The following is a 6,617-nucleotide window of genomic DNA, read 5'->3' on the forward strand; positions in this document are numbered from 1 at the left end:
CGCTTTATCCTCACAAAGCGCACTGGAGTACCTCTGTGCCCATAACTGTCACTTTCCAATTGCACCCGCTCAGCTTTTTATATAAGTAGGTGCATAAATGTGGGGGAAGTGTCTGAACATTTGAACTGTTAAACACTGATCATATGTTAATGAGTGTGTTTGTATGCATATGCTGCTCATGCTCACAAAATAAAGAAGTGTGCAATCACGTCCACGCTCATATTAATCATTACTTGAGCAAGCTCTTCCCATAATGGACTTATTTCCCATTCAGGAGCAGCAGAACCTGCCAGGGGCGTTTGATTCTTCCCCCTCCTCAACAGTCCCCGACGTTTTTCTTCATTAAAATCCTGCAACATCACAAACATGACTTGCACCAATAAAATGATCCATTTATTTCCTCACAGCACAGAAAATATTTCCTGCAGTCCTTGTGCTGAGGCATGGATTCAGCACAATGTGATGTAATGTAGCTGGTGTAAATTATAATAAAAAAGTAATAAAGAGAATAATTCCTTTATTTAATGCAGCCGCTCATCAGACCCTCGTGCTCCCGACACAGCTGCATCAAAGAGAGAAATCTATTTATTTTCTGCTCTGCCTTGTTCAGTCCCCACATGCAGTCCCCAAGTTTATGAAGACAAACATTATAATTAGTCTACAAAGACTCACTGAATATTCAGCGGTCCAGATCCTCTGTCTCATTTGAACACAATATGGAATAAAAATAGACGAGTACATAAGACAAGTTTGGGACTGACTTTTGATTAGCTGAGCCTCACACTGTGTAACACAAACATAGATTAGTGTACCAAATGAAAAAAAAGAGTAATTTCTCTTTCCTGCTTTGAAGGATTTTCCATCTAAACATATTACGTCACTAATCATATATGGTAAATGGTAAATGGACTTGAGCTTATATAGCGCTTTTCTAGTCTTCCGACTACTCAAAGCGCTTTTACATTGCATGTCACACCTACCCATTCACACACTGATGGTAGTGGTTGCTAAGTAGTATCATCCATCAGAAGTAACTAATCCCATTCATACACCGCCACTGAAGCAGCGGGAGCAATTCAGGGTTAAGTGTCTTGCCCAAGGACACATTGGACATGTTGCTTAACTGGGGATTGAATCCTCGATCTTCCGGTTGAGAGGCGACGACTCTACCAACTGAGCCACAGCCGCCCTGACCTTTTTTGAAGGTATATTTAGTGGGATAATATTTTTGTATAGTTACATTGAACCCATTTCTTATTACAGTAATACAAAGGCCTATTCAATTCCAATAGAATTATCAGCCTATGTGGGGTTTTTCACTCTTTTGTGTGCTATTCAACACCAAAAGGAAAAGAGAAATGGCTCTTACAGAAAGTTGAAAAGACATCTCTCCCCCCCAAGAGCTGAGCCACAGAAACATCACAACCAACACTCTTGTCAGTCTTCCTGTGGATTCATCCACTGACAAAACAGCTCAGACCTTTTAACAAAACAACTCTAGCAAAAAAAATGCAAACCTGACAGCTGAGGTGTGAGTTAAGTGTCCCATCCTGGCTGATTGAAATGATATGGTTTAATCTCCTGACTGCACCTACCAGTGTTCTTTGATCTGCTCCTGCCCTACTTGATTAACCACCTAGACCTATTAACAAACCATGAGAGTGTTAAATATAGCAAAGTGAAGCATGCATTTCAAAGCAGCATGGTGCTTTTTCCCAGCTTTGATGGGTGAATTTGACTTTGGGAGCAGGCAGCGCTAATGGTCAGGAAATGTCAGGTCATCAGAATCCTGTGCCTGCAGATTTCCTGTTGAGAGGGTTCAAGGTAGACGGGGCACAGAAAGCTTCTCTAAATGTAAATCCAAATTAATGAGCTAACCATGGCATAATTTAATCAAATTTTAAATATGAAAGGACCCCTGGCATGTATAACATCAGGATGGAAATGATAGTGATTAGCTTTACAGACTGGAGGTTTATCCAGGCTTATTTGAGCAAATCTGACGGAAGGATGGTAAACATGTTTGCAGATGGGGGACAAATTGAACAGAGCATACATGTTTTTTTTTAAGATCAACAGATGAACTGTGGACAAATAACTTGTTTGATACAATAGCTTCAAGGTACCAGGCTGCAGCTTTTGAAGACATGGTTCCATCGGTATGCTGGCAAATAAACAGTCCAGTTCTCTCTGCGTCTTTCTCAGTATATTTGATTTGTTAAGCATTTTTAAATATGTGCTTCCTCACTGTACTCAAGGATACTTAAGTTGTCTTACAATTGCAAAGACCCGGTAATTTTACAGCAGAAACCAGTGTGTAAATAACTTTTCAGCACAATTTTCTGATTGGTCTTGTACTTGCAGCATTCAAAAGACTGTAGTAATAGTCCGACCATCCAATGCAAATTAACATGCTCTTTTACAATGCACGAGGGGAATAGTGGCTATCCATTTTACCATCATACACCAGTTAGTTCAGCATTTAAAACTGGCATGAAACTGAGTTCATGGAGTAATTACGAAAATGTATTCATTTGTAATTTCTAGTGATGCATTAATGAGTGAAAATAGAGTTATCCAGCTGTGACATGTTTTATTCATAGAAAATAAAATGGCATGGTATAACCACTCTGAAGTCGTGTTGAAGAGGTGTGCAGATCAGCAGAAAAGTTAGCCTCATGGGTCTTTGGAACTAGTTGGAAACTCAGACAATGTTGGACCGGAAGAACTCATTTGTCCTTATTTGTTAGGACAGAGTAGGAAAGAAAGAGTGGGCAATGACATGCGGGAAAGAACCCGAATAAGGGCGGCTCGCTTGGAGGACCATGGCCTCCAAAATTCACTTAGCAGAATGGGGCGCAGCCTTGCTCCGAGGCCGTCTGTGCTGCTTTTAGCCTTTTAAAAAGAATGTTTCGGGAGTAAAGGTCTCTGGTATTTTTGGCGGAAAAGCAGTTTTTACCACTTTTTTCCCTAAGATTAATTAAAGCCATAGAGGGCTAAAACATTTCTTATTAGTGCTTGAAACATAAATAGAGAAATAGCAGGAAAAGGAAATGTCTCAACTTGCTTTCTTATCAGGGATTAAATCACAGTAGTGCCTCTAGCTAAAGGCTCATCTAGGAAACAATCATGTAGGAAACCTCAATACCGTTAATCCTACTCATCGATTTGCAAGAGTAGCCGACTTGTAGCCGACTGACAGATATTGGTGTGTTCACAGCCATGCTGCTGGACTGAAATAGGAAATCATTTATCAAGACCGTTTTGAACATTTTACATTCTTACATTGGAGGTTATTTATTTTCTGTAATTGTAGATTACAGCACTACTTGATTTGCTCCAAATCCTGCCACTTGTCACAGCCTCTCCAATGTTTTCTATGTTGTATGTCTCTGATTCTGAGTCAACAATATCTGCCTCTTCAGTCTGTTGAGTTTTAGACAAAATCAATGTATTTATTGCAGACAACCAGTTATACAACTTACAAATACTGCATAGAAAAAACATGTTTCCCGATGTTGCACCTTGCATTCCAAATGTAGACCATACATTGCATTGCAATACCAAGAAAAATATGTGGCCTTCTTAACTGTCAGATCATGTTTACTGAATGTCAATATACCATAAACCTTTCAAAACTTTCTGGATCCTGAGGCTATTAGGGAGTTACACTAAGGAGTCTCATGACTAAAGCAATTAGAGACATGGCAGCTTGTCGAGTGAATTTAGGCTCATATCCCAGTAATGTCCAAATGTCTTCCTCCGGATTCCTCTTTTCTTGTTCCAGAAACATGTTTTGTTCAATTTCAGTCTGGGATACTTGAAGCTTTTCTGTGTTTGGTTTCATTTCTACTTTTGCAGTCCAACCTTAGTCCATACTCAACCTCAGTGAGTCCAAAACACTCCAGAAATCCACCATGGCTAGCTTCGAAAGAAAGTCTGGTTTCCAACTCCCGTGTTATCTGCACTTGTCATTTAAAACTTGCAAAAAAAATCAGTGAACTTCCTGTTACGTAATGAGCGTTAGAGATATTGGTAGCTGATTTGTGGCAGGAGGGCAGAGCCAGGCTATAGAGATGTTATGCTGTTATGGTTTCTAGATATGATGCTAAGATAATTGTCTCCTTCTGGTAACTGTGTTGCTCTTCAGACAAAAAGACAAACATGTGGAGGTGAGGGGAGGATGATAGGTAGGGGAAGAAGCAGGATAAAGATGAGGAGGATAAGAGGGGGAGAATTCGAGAGGATTGTGATAGAGGAAGACCATATGTGAGGGTTTGTGATTATTGTTAATCTGATTACAGATTTATTTTTCTGGCAGGCCAAACCAAAATGGAGAGGCTACATTTTGTATCCTGACACTGCTGATACACATGCACACACACACACACACACACACAAACCACAGTTGATGCTGAAAAACAATTTGCTCTCATTTCAGGACGACATCTGTTCCACCGCTGCACAGATTACAATTTACTGACCTAATAGGACTGACCAACCAGCCATCAGCACATTTAATGGTAACTACAAATTGACCATTAACAGTTTATTGGGGCTGCTCACAATGTTCAGGTCAAGTCTGGTCGAGGCCCAAGGCTCAATCAATAACCGTATCTCATTCTTCTGGCCAATGCATCACCCAACCAAAATAATAGACATTCACCTGCAGGCAATGGAAAGTAATCCACAAAACCTGACTCTATAGCCTTTTTCTGCACAGATTAATACGTCATTAAAATGTCTTAAAAGCACAGTGTACTGTGAATAGTTAATACATTAACATACAATACAAGCTGTCAATGCTTTAGTTGGCATAATCCACAAGAGATAACATCTGAAATATGCTTCTGAAACAAATTATAGACTACACAGTTGTGAAATTTTAAATTTAGAGGCTTTGCTGATTTATTTACCTACATTATTGAAGCGCTCTAAGCTTCCCTTGGTTCACTGCATGAAAGTATAACACATATACACGTATAGGTCTTGGAAGATGGAAGTCCCGTTGCCCCTTTTTTGTAATGGCTGGCGCTCTCAGCAATGTTTACCTCTCTTGAGGCAGCCTTGCTGAAAATTGGTAAGGGAATTTAGTCTTGGTTTGAGATCCTCATTCCTAAAGGTGTGAAATAGTTTCCCTTCAGATTTCAATTTGAGTGTCTACCAAGTTTAAAATTAAAATAGAACTTGAAATTGAACTTTCCAAGTGTTCAGTTTTGCATCTTTATCATCTGATAAACCTGATGGTAAGTCACTCAGTGAGAAACAGCTTTTAACCAAAGGTAGGAGCTCAAATAAATGACGGGGGGGGGGGGGGAGTTTGTAGACTGTTCTTGTGGAGAAAACAGAAACAGAAAAGGACATCGCTGCTGTGCTGCCCATCAGGACCATTTCCCCTGTAATCAGTCATGTTGGAAAAGAAACACAAAGACAATATCTTTCTGCTCTGACCTCAGAAGACAGTTCCCCAAAACTCTCCCATCAACTCTGCTATCATCCCGACCTCCTGCAGCGTTCACTTAGAGAAACTGTCACAAAATGATACAACCCTCTCCAAGAAAAAAACTAAAATAAATTGAAATTCAGCTTCCCAGAACACTTGACAAACTTTTTTTTTCTGCTCTTTGGTGAAGTGATGTAGTGTGAGGCCACCTCATGACGGGGTTGAAGCCCAAGCAAGAACACGTTTTGTACCTCCACTGTCTTGTGGGACCAAAGAGGGTGAAGTGAAAGCAATAACTGGTCTCTCTGTCAATCTCTAAGGAGGTGGGAAAAAAATGCTGTTAACATTCTCTGCCTGCTCTCGTGCGTAGGTTCTTTTTCTATTTCTTTCTGATTTTCTTGGCGTGAGCTCTGTGAGCATTCTGTTAGTTATGCTAATGGTCTCCGGACCTCCCGCAGAGTGTGAGCCGTTCACAGTTGGATGGCTGTGAAGTTGTTTGCCCAAGCAGATGAGTCTCTGTGCGACTCAGTGTGTGTGTGTTTACGGTGCACAGCTACAGTGTGTCACAGGAGCGTTTGAGAGAGCGTCGTGAGCGTGTGTGAAACTGTGTGTCGGGGTGCATCAATCCAGAGCTTCAGGCGCCAGCCACCATCAAATGTATTCCCAATCGTCCAAACATTCAGAGTGAAGAAGGAAAGCAGGATAATGTTTCATCTCAATGCTGTCATATATTGATTATTCTCCTTTTCATCCTTTGTGTCCTTGATCCTAGTAGTAAAGCAAAACCTGTGGGAACAGACAGACACTTTTTACCTTTGTTTTACAGGGGAATACATCGTTTGGATTCCTAGGAAAGCAAATGACAATGTCCTATGACTGAAGAAACAGTTCAAAGAGTAAAGGCCCCTCACCTATCATGCTTTGTAAAATTGTTTTTATTGGCTGTTTTACACTCTTTGCATGCCTTTTTTTAAGACAAGATGCCCCACAGCAACAAGCAGGACTGGACTGTCCTTGTTCAGTACACTCACTGTGCCAGAACCCGAGTCAGTTCCTGTCAATCACATAGTCTGGCAAGCTTATGACATCAGTTAAAACCATTAGCAAACTAATGCTAAAAAGAAAACCTTCACAGTCAATTTCAGTTAGATGTGGCTCTGGTTCCGGAAGTAAA

The sequence above is a fragment of the Labrus bergylta genome, chromosome 17 (assembly GCF_963930695.1).
Source record: "Labrus bergylta chromosome 17, fLabBer1.1, whole genome shotgun sequence".
NCBI lineage: Eukaryota > Metazoa > Chordata > Actinopteri > Labriformes > Labridae > Labrus > Labrus bergylta.